Source organism: Oncorhynchus clarkii, chromosome 12 (genome assembly GCF_045791955.1).
Source record: "Oncorhynchus clarkii lewisi isolate Uvic-CL-2024 chromosome 12, UVic_Ocla_1.0, whole genome shotgun sequence".
Classification (NCBI taxonomy): Eukaryota; Metazoa; Chordata; class Actinopteri; order Salmoniformes; family Salmonidae; genus Oncorhynchus; species Oncorhynchus clarkii.
The window spans coordinates 64,590,345-64,601,391 of NC_092158.1; the positions used below are offsets into that span (position 1 = coordinate 64,590,345).

General features: G+C 43.9%; 3 non-coding genes across 3 annotated transcripts; all 3 read left to right on the top strand.

Moving 5' to 3' along the window:
- The first annotated feature begins 626 nt into the window (after nt 1-626).
- Nucleotides 627-707, top strand: trnas-cga (transfer RNA serine (anticodon CGA)). Its single transcript has one exon. It is a non-coding gene; the product is annotated as a tRNA-Ser (tRNA).
- Nucleotides 708-925: 218 nt separating this feature from the next.
- trnas-uga (transfer RNA serine (anticodon UGA)) lies at nt 926-1,007 on the top strand. Its single transcript has one exon. It is a non-coding gene; the product is annotated as a tRNA-Ser (tRNA).
- A 431-nt stretch (nt 1,008-1,438) lies between these two features.
- On the top strand, nt 1,439-1,520 carry trnas-uga (transfer RNA serine (anticodon UGA)). Its single transcript has one exon. It is a non-coding gene; the product is annotated as a tRNA-Ser (tRNA).
- Nucleotides 1,521-11,047: the final 9,527 nt, after the last annotated feature.

The window sequence follows — 11,047 nt, forward strand, 5'->3', positions numbered from 1 at the left end:
GGCGCAATAAGAGCAAAATGTTGTGCCATCAAGTTTACCATTTTTTCACCAATGATGCCTGTTTCCAAATCCCAATCCCTTCTTTAGACGTTGGACCTGAATTTCAATGGGGTCTCCCCACCCATGTTCTTAACTTGCTTGAAGCATATAGCCCACTTCTGCGTTCTCCTCATCAATTTCCTTAGATTCCTGTGATGGCTAAGTGGTTTAAGCATTGTAATTGAAGTCCAATGTATTCTCCCTGTACAGTTTTCAACTCTGCTTACTGGGCGATGATAAAGTCGACCTTTAATAATTGGGTCTATCTCCTTTGAATTTAAATTGTCCTTACTTGTCCTTGCTTTATGTGCTTAGAAAATTGCTTTTTTTAAACTTTGCTTGAAAAAAAAATGTTGGATTGAACCCTGCGAGCACCGGTTTGAACAATCCAGTCTTTATTTGTAACATGTCATTGGGGACTTGATATGGATAATGCTTGGACATGTCCTTTGATTCAAGTGCTCAGAATTGATCTTCCATGACAAACGTTTCAAGTAGGCTCTTCAATGGCGTTAATCTGGTCACTTTAGAGGTAAAATGGACAGAACGAGATAGCAGACTGGTCTGGTCTGTAGGTAACAGGAGAAGCTGTGATGGCCGAGAGGTTAAGGCGTTGGACTCGAAATCCAATGGGGTCTCCCGCGTAGGTTTGAACCCTGCTCACAGCGCTTTGACAAACCAGTCTTTATTTGCAACATATCATTGGAGACATGATATGGATAATGTGCTTAATGCATGGACTTGTCCTTTCATTCAAGAGCTCAGAATAATTTTCCCTTGACAAACAGTTCAAATAGGCTTTTCAGTAGAAAGTCTAGTCTTTACAGAAGTAAAATGTACAGAATCAGATAGCCGACTGGTTAAGTTCTGGTTTTTAATGTAGCAGGCTGTGATTGCCGAGTGGTTAAGGCGTTGGACTTGAAATCCAATGGGGTCTCCCCGCGCAGGTTAGAACCCTGCTCACAGCGCTTTGACAAACCAGTCTTTATTTGCAACATGTCATTGGAGACTTGACACACATATGGATGATGTGTGCATAATGCATGGACTTGTCCTTTCATTCAAGTGCTCAGAATATTTTTTCCTTGACAAACAGTTCAAACAGGCTCTTCAGTAGAAGGTCTAGTCTTTACAGAAGTAAAATGTACAGATTACTGTGAGCAGGGTTCAAATCTGCGCTTGGAGACCCCATTGGATTTCAAGTCCAACGCCTTAACCACTCGGCCATCGCCGAGGTCAGAATATAATTCCTTGACAAACAGGTTCTTCAGTAGAAGGTGTAGTCTTTACAGAAGTAAAATGTACAGAATTGTACAGATATCAGACTGGTTAAGTTCTGGTTTTTAATGTAGCAGGCTGTGATGGCCGACTGGTTAAGGCCTGGTATTTAACATAGCAAGCTGCGATGGCCGAGTGATTAAGGCGTTGGACTTGAAATCCAATGGGGTCTCCCCGTGCAGATTCGAACCCTGCTCACAGCGCTTTGACAAACCAGTCTTTATTTGCAACATGTCATTGGAGACTTGATATGGATAATGTTTGCTTAATGCATGGACTTGTTCTTTGATTCAGGTGCTCAGAGTATATCTGCATTGGCAAACAGTTAAAATAGTCTCTTCAGTACAGTATTAGATTTATTATGGAAATTCTGAGAGCCAGGTGGGTATGTCCTCAGACTTGAAACCCCATGGGGTCTCTCTGCTCTTTTTAAAATCTTATTCTCAGTGAATAGTCCACTTGTACTTTCTCTGCACATAGTTTTTTGACTTGTACATTAAACTTCCAACCTTCACAGCTTTGGAAAGGACCGAGGTTACTTGGCGCAATAAGAGCAAAATATTGTGCCATCAAGTTTACAATTTTTCACCAATGATGTCTGTTTCCAAATCCCAATCCCTTTACTTGCATTCCAACAGCTGCAATGGCCGAGTTCTTTAGACTTTGGACCTGAATTTCAATGGGGTCTCCCCACACATGTTCTTAACTTGCTTGAAGCATATAGCCCACTTCTGCTTTCTCCTCATCAATTTCCTTAGATTCCTGTGATGGCTAAGTGGTTTAAGCATTGTAATTGAAGTCCAATGTATTCTCCCTGTACAGTTTTCAACTCTGCTTACTGGGCGATGATAAAGTCGACCTTTAATAATTGGGTCTATCTCCTTTGAATTTAAATTGTCCTTACTTTATGTGCTCGTCCCACGATTGAAGTGCTTAGAAAATTGCTTTTTTAAAACTTTGCTTGAAAAATAAATTCAACTAGGCAGTTGAATTTGGATACTTTTGTCCTTGTGTGAGGTAACTCAGAAAGCTGTGATTGCAGAATGGTTAAATCGTTGGACTCAAAATCCATTGGGGTTGCCCAGTGCAAGTTTGAACCCTGCGAGCAGCGCTTTGACCATCCAGTCTTTATTTGTAACATGTCATTAGGGACTTGATATGGATAATGCTTGGACATGTCCTTTGATTCAAGTGCTCAGAATTGATCTTCCATGTGTCATATATACATATTTTCATACACATAGCTCATATATTATACAGCGCCAAACTTATCCGCTTGACTCAAGTCATTGCACGCACCCCTGTCCAAACAGGAAGCACCCTACCCCCAACCTTAAACTGCCCCTCTCAGTTCTCCCTACCTCACGATCCCCTGACACACAAATACCTTCTTGCATAAACACACACACTCCATTTCCCCCTCTACTGGTCGGGTGCCCAGAGCAGAAGATTCTGCTGTGCACCATTGGGGCTCCTGCTCTGGCTGGAGCAGGTCCGCCTCCAACCCTTCGGGACCATTCAGAAGGCGACACGACAAGACTCCACCTACATCATTCTATGTATAAAAACTGTTGTAACCTTTGTCTAAGCCCTTTTTCAGCTAACTCCATTTGAGCTATATGAATCAGGTCCGTGCACGTTAAAACTGCAGGACAAGATATCTTTTGACTCAATAAACTGCCTTTTTGTTACAACTGAAATCCACTCTGTCCAGCGTCCATGATTTGGTCTCACTCTCCTGTAAGTTAATCATCAACAGAGGTAGCAGAGGATGGTTTAAACATCTGAATTCAATCTAGGACAAGTTGATGTGAGAGAAGACAAATCATTGGGTGCAAACCAAATGGAAGGGTGACCTCTCGCTAGGAGTAATCGGCCATTCAACTTGCCTCAGGAGACTGATCAGAGCGCTCGACATAAAAGGTAAGCAGAGCCTGTTAAATCAAAATCTGCATATTGTATCTTAGCCTACAACCAAATTTGGTATTTATTTGAATTGCTGTTAAATTGCTTTTAAGAAATCAAGGCATGGTTAAAAGATATCTTGCGTAAATAGAGACTGGTTAACTGAATCTGCATGTAAAATATCCTATTGAATAAGTGGTATACTGTTTAATTGGTTATGTTAGAGGTGTAGTTAACAGATAATTAACTGAATCTGCATGTAAAAGATCCTATTAAATAAGTGGTATATTGTTTAATTGGTTGTGTTAGAGGTGTAGTTAATTAATAGATCGACTGAATCTGCATGTAAAAGATCCTATTAAATAAGTTGTAAACTGTTTAATTGGTTATGTTAGAGGTGTAGTCGAATAGATATAGTACATGTAAATTTGGCGTTCCACAAGACAGAGATCGGGAATGAGGTGATCATTGCACATCAAACTATAATTAATATAACCAGATTTCACGTTCCGCGAATTTGTTGTGCCCAATTCAGACAAAACATTTGTTGGGGAATGATTGCCATACTGTGAATAGATAAACGGTGTAATATTGACGGACAGTGAGCTGAATACTGTTCTTACCAGTCGCCGAGCTGTGAGTTAACCCAGCCGCCGTGCTGAATGCTGACTGGTTGTTATTTTTCCCTCTTTCTGCTGTCGGTATTCCCCAAGAGATAGAATTATTCTGACAATTGTTATAGAACCGTTTGAATTAACTAATATATTGTTCCAAAAGGTGATTGCTGAATTATTTTTGGAAAATATTTAAATAATTCACTGAACAAATCCGAATAAAAAATATCGGTTCCCAAAGTGATAAAATTATTCTGACAATTTATTTATTTATTTTTTATTTATTTTACCTTTATTTAACCAGGTAGGCAAGTTGAGAACAAGTTCTCATTTACAATTGCGACCTGGCCAAGATAAAGCAAAGCGGTTCGACAGATACAACGACACAGAGTTACACATGGAGTAAAACAAACATACAGTCAATAATACAGTATAAACAAGTCTATATACAATGTGAGCAAATGAGGTGAGAAGGGAGGTAAAGGCAAAAAAGGCCATGGTGGCAAGGTAAATACAATATAGCAAGTAAAACACTGGAATGGTAGTTTTGCAATGGAAGAATGTGCAAAGTAGAAATAAAAATAATGGGGTGCAAAGGAGCAAAATAAATAAATAAATTAAATACAGTTGGGAAAGAGGTAGTTGTTTGGGCTAAATTATAGGTGGGCTATGTACAGGTGCAGTAATCTGTGAGCTGCTCTGACAGTTGGTGCTTAAAGCTAGTGAGGGAGATAAGTGTTTCCAGTTTCAGAGATTTTTGTAGTTCGTTCCAGTCATTGGCAGCAGAGAACTGGAAAGAGAGGCGGCCAAAGAAAGAATTGGTTTTGGGGGTGACTAGAGAGATATACCTGCTGGAGCGTGTGCTACAGGTGGGAGATGCAATGGTGACCAGCGAGCTGAGATAAGGGGGGACTTTACCTAGCAGGGTCTTGTAGATGACATGGAGCCAGTGGGTTTGGCGACGAGTATGAAGCGAGGGCCAGCCAACGAGAGCGTACAGGTCGCAATGGTGGGTAGTATATGGGGCTTTGGTGACAAAACGGATTGCACTGTGATAGACTGCATCTAATTTGTTGAGTAGGGTATTGGAGGCAATCTGTTTGTTGACTTGGCTTTCGAAGACCTTAGAAAGGCATGGTAGGATAGATATAGGTCTGTAGCAGTTTGGGTCAAGAGTGTCCCCCCCTTTGAAGAGGGGGATGACCGCAGCTGTTTTCCAATCTTTGGGAATCTCAGACGACACGAAAGAGAGGTTGAACAGGCTAGTAATAGGGGTGGCAACAATTTCGGCAGATAATTTTAGAAAGAAAGGGTCCAAATTGTCTAGCCCGGCTGATTTGTAGGAGTCCAGATTTTGCAGCTCTTTCAGAACATCAGCTGAATGGATTTGGGAGAAGGAGAAATGGGGAAGGCTTGGGCGAGTTGCTGTTGGGGGTGCAGTGCTGTTGACAGGGGTAGGAGTAGCCAGGTGGAAAGCATGGCCAGCAGTAGAGAAATGCTTGTTGTTATAGGATCGCTTGATTTCACTAGTATATTGTTCCAAAAGGAAATCACTGAATCATTTCTAGAAAATACCTAAATAAATCGTTGAACAAATTCAAATAAAATACCGGAGAAACACACACGTGGTTGGGCGTCACATACTGATAACCCCCTTTGTATGCGAGGGTGGGGGTGGAAGAGATAAGTTTGTGCCGACACCGCGAGTACGTCCCTGGTTTCGACCAGGGACGGGCTAAGCATACAACGATAGAAATAAACACCACATAGATTGAATATACCTAAATAACGCATTATACACATTATCAGACGAACTAGATAAAATGTCTGCAGCCACCACGCCCAAACTCAAATTCAATGACTTTTTAGATCAGAGCATGATGGATAGAGCTGGAGGGAAAGAACAGTATAACAAAATAAAGTCGGTATGGGAGGGAATAAAATTAAAATGGACCCAGGCAGGTTACCTTAGCGGAGCCCCTCCTGTTGAGGAGCGGCTTGTTAGTGTTCAAATACTGGAGAGTTGAGACCAAATCACGGACGCTGGACAGAGTGGATTTCAGTTGTAACAAAAGACAGTTTTAATGAGTCAGAGATATCTTGTCCCGCAGTTTTACGTGCACGGACCTAGTTCACATAACTCGTCAAGGAGCCAGGTGAAAAAGAGGCCTATACAATGGTTACATACATTTTTATACATAGAATAAAGTAGGTGGAGTCTTGTCGTTTCGGTCTTCTTGACTGGTCGGAGGGTTGGAGGCGGGCCTTGCTCTAGCCAGAGCGGGCCCCATTGGTGCACAGCAAAAGTTCTTTGCTCTTGGGACCGGCCAGTTAGAGGGAGATGAGATGTGTGTTTATATAAGGAAGAGGGGGTCAGTCTTATGGCTGGGTGTATGTGTTCTTACGACGGAATGTCTTTGTTTATATGAGCTATGTGTATGAATATTTATATAACAGGCTCAAAGCTATGCAGAGAGAGCTACAGGAAGACGTAGGGAAAGCAACGGCAAGTGAGACAGAGAGGAACAAAGCTCATTTGTTCCAAAAGAAAGGGACAAGAGAGAAAGAACGGGCAGAAGCAGAGTTGAAGGTAGGGACATGGGCTATAGAGGAGTGTAGGAGGGTGCAGCCCAAAAAACAAACCAGACATGATGTGCGTGGCTACTGTGGCGTCGGGGGATGTTAAAGCCCCGCCTGCGATCTTGCCCACGGCTCCCCCTGAGGCCGCTTCTCCCTCACTATACCCAAAAATGTCAATGGAGGCAGTTCAGCCCCCGCCATACTCAAAGGGACAAAATCACCGGAGCCCGTCACACAACCCATTCCACGGTAACAACCCTTTCCTCACCAGGGCACCTCCCGCAATACAGGCCCCAGTCCAAAGCATACAGGCAGGCCAGCTCAATGGGGCTATGAGCTTCGGAATAACAGGAGGGCAGATAGAGTGAGAGCCACTCCCCACCACCAGCACTCCACATCCAGGGAACACCTCCCAGAAGCGAGAACACCAATGCAAGGAAGGAGCCTTCCCCGGAAACTCTGCCGGTTCCCTCCTGATAGATCTAGGAGGCTCGGTAGGCTCTGGAGCTACAGGTGGGTGTTTCCTACCTCAGCCACGAGAGTCAGGCAACAGAACAGGACAGCAACAGAAAGACACCCACCAGTTCAGAAATAGACTGTGAAATACAACACTTAAGGAGAGAATTAAGTGAATCAATAGCCCAAGCGAAGGGCCTGATGAATAATGAAGGCAGAGGGATGGGTGAGTACCACATCGAAGGCATGATGAAGGGAAAGGTGACTGACATGACCGAAACACAGGGGGCGACCGCCACCCGGAAGTCTGCCAGGGTGGCTGGACTAAGATCTAAAGGAGTGACCACCAGAGAAGACTGGGACCTGGAACGGGGTGGAGCCAGCATGTATCCCCTACGCCCAGCAGCTGATCCACGCTACGTAGAGTACCAACCCTGGAAAATGACTGACCTGACCAAACTGATGGAACAGATGCCCAGCCTACATGGAGGAGCCTCCGCATGGCTACACCAGCTGCAGACTCTGACCTCCGGTCTGGATCTCTGCCTAGGAGACATGAAAGCACTACTAGCCAGAGCCACCAACCATGGGACCATGAACGGCAGCATGACAGCAGCCGACCTCAGAGACCAGCCACCCACCCTGCCCCTAGATCGTTTCAGGACCATTTTATGGGATGAACTGCGCAGATCTTACCCTACTGAAGGGAACTATGCCACTCTGTCCTCCTTCACTATCAGGACGTGGAGGAGCACCAGGGAGAGGAAGAGGAGGACCCCCACCTCTACACTACAGCCCACCAGAACCTAGCTATATGCAGCAGGAACAGCCGGAATACAACCACCCAGGATCCAGCCACATGCAGCAACAGCAAGATATGGCAGGGAACGCTATGCCCTGGCAATGAAGATGTCCCCCACCCGCTGCAGGAGAAGGGAGCCAACTTACTGAAAAAAAAGAAGAAAAAAAAACATTTTTACCCAAACCAATGAACCTCCTCCCACCCGGATCATCAACAGGTTTTGCACAACTGACAACAGATCTATCTGCGGTTGGATGTTTCTGTAAAAGACGAATTCACCTCATCCGTCCTTTTCCAGAAACAAGAGGGGGAGGAAGCAGAAAGAAGAAAGAACAAAGGACTGGTGGAACTAAAGACCCTTCAAAAGGTCTCGCACATCTGGTGGCACCCTCAAATTAAAGTAATGACTGACTTATTTTGCGACGTAATGACTGACTTATTTTGTGACGAATGCAACATTTGTGGCAGCCACAACTCAAAGAAACCATATCAAACACCAATGGGCTCATACCCAGTACCTAATGCATGTTTTCAGGACATTAGCATAGATTACACAGATATCGGTGTAGACAATGTAACCAAAGGGATACGCTATCTTTTAGTCATGGTTGATAGGTTCTCCAAATGGGTTGAGGCAATGCCAACAGCAAAAGAGGATGCCAAGTCAGTCATCAAGTGGCTACAAACCAAACTAATACCCAGGTATATTGACAGTGGCTCACATTTCAGTAACAAACACCTAAGACAGGTGGAAGAAAGATTTGGCATAACCCACAGATTTGGATCTGTGTATAGGCCCCAATCTCAAGGTCTGGTGGAACGTCAAACCAAAAGTTGAAAGCTAAGATAGCTAAAGTGTGTGCAGGTTCGAAGTTGACATGGGTTGAAGTCCTGCCTCTGGCACTGATGGCTATGAGAGCCTCACCAGGAGCAGGCACCCATCTCTCTCCTCATGAGATAATGACTGGAAGAGTCATGCCTGGTCCACCAAGGGAGGGAGGTCATATGCCCGCTCTTGATGTACAACAAATTGTAATGTATGATTATGTGAAAAAACTGACGGTTCTTCTCTGCAGCACTCTCTACCCAGGTTCACAAGGTCCAGGAGGGGGAGCTGCCGGGGGACACGCCACCACTGAAGGTACAAGTTGGAGACTGGGTGAGGGTTAAAGTCCACAAGAGAAAGTGGCTGGAACCCAGGTGGACTGGACCGTACGAAGTGAAGGAGGTTACTTCACACTCAGTCCAGGTCAAAGGTAAATCAGGCGCACCTTGGCACCACCAGCCCCAACTCCTTCCAGAACACTGACTGAAGTCTGAGCTGATTTGAGCAGCCTAATTCGATACCAAATTAAGACACTCCTGACTCAGGTGATGGAGTATCAAACTCCATCTCCCCTGACAAAGGAACCTCGCCCAGTTAGAGGGATATTTCTCTCTCCCTAGGCAAGGCTAGGAATATCTGGGCCTTTGTTTGTGATATTCCTACTGATATTTGAGGTGTCCCTGGGCACTTTCACATGGTTAATAGAACAACTATCACACCCTACCACATCACGTACACTTACCCAGTCCCCTATCCCTGACACCGTCTCTAACATCACTCACTCGAATCACTCCCGTCCCAAACGCAGAATTACATCTACAGACCAACAATGCACTCCATACAAGGTTAGAAGCACCACCTTATTGCCTAGTTTCGCTGCATAATAGAGGGGGTTTTTGTTTTCATCATATCCTCCTTCTCGTTTCTGCTTTAGTTTTCACGTCTTAAAAGATGTGAAGAGGGGGATTTGTCATATATACATATATTCATACACATAGCTCATATATTATACAGCGCCAAACTTATCCGCTTGACTCAAGTCATTGCACGCACCCCTGTCCAAACAGGAAGCACCCTACCCCCAACCTTAAAATGCCCCTCTCAGTTCTCCCTACCTCACGATCCCCTGACACACAAATACCTTCTTGCATAAACACACACACTCCATCCCCCCTCTACTGGTCGGGTGCACAGAACAGAAGATTCTGCTGTGCACCATTGGGGCTCCTGCTCTGGCTGGAGCAGGTCCGCCTCCAACCCTTCGGGACCATTCAGAAGGCGACACGACAAGACTCCACCTACATCATTCTATGTATAAAAAATGTTGTAACCTTTGTCTAAGCCCTTTTTCAGCTAACTCCATTTGAGCAATATGAATCAGGTCCGTGCACGTTAAAACTGCAGGACAAGATATCTTTTGACTCAATAAACTGCCTTTTTGTTACAACTGAAATCCACTCTGTCCAGCGTCCATGATTTGGTCTCACTCTCCTGTAAGTTAATCATCAACACATGACAAAGGTTTCAAGTAGGCTCTTCAATAGCGTTAAGCGCTTTGACCAACCAGTCTTTATTTGCAACATGTCATTGGAGACTTGATATGGATAATGTTTGCTTAATGCATGGACTTGTTCTTTGATTCAGGTGCTCAGAGTATATCTGCATTGTTAAACAGTTAAAATAGTCTCTTCAGTACAGAGACTGTTGTTTGTATTAGATTTATGATGGAAATTCTGAGAGACAGGTCGGTATGTCCTCAGACTTGAAACCCCATGGGGTCTCTCTGCTCTTTTTTAAATCTTATTCTCAGTGAATAGTCCACTTGTACTTTCTCTGCACATAGTTTTTTGACTTGCACATTAAACTTCCAACCTTCACAGCTTTGGAAAGGACCAAGGTTAATTGGCGCAATAAGAGCAAAATGTTGTGCCATCAAGTTTACCATTTTTCACCAATGATGTCTGTTTCCAAATCCCAATCCCTTTACTTGCATTCCAACAGCTGCAATGGCCGAGTTCTTTAGACTTTGGACCTGAATTTCAATGGGGTCTCCCCACCCATGTTCTTAACTTGCTTGAAGCATATAGCCCACTTCTGCTTTCTCCTCATCAATTTCCTTAGATTCCTGTGATGGCTAAGTGGTTTAAGCATTGTAATTGAAGTCCAATGTATTCTCCCTGTACAGTTTTCAACTCTGCTTACTGGGCGATGATAAAGTCGACCTTTAATAATTGGGTCTATCTCCTTTGAATTTAAATTGTCCTTACTTGATGTGCTCGTCCCACGATTGAAGTGCTTAGAAAATAGCTTTTTTTTAAACTTTGCTTGAAAAAAAAAATGGATTGAACCCTGCGAGCAGCGCTTTGACCATCCAGTCTTTATTTGTAACATGTCATTGGGGACTTTATATGGATAATGCTTGGACATGTCCTTTGATTCAAGTGCTCAGAATTGATCTTCCATGACAAAGGTTTCAAGTAGGTTCTTCAATAGCGTTAATCTGGTCACATTAGAGGTAAAATGGACAGAACGAGATAGCGGACTAGT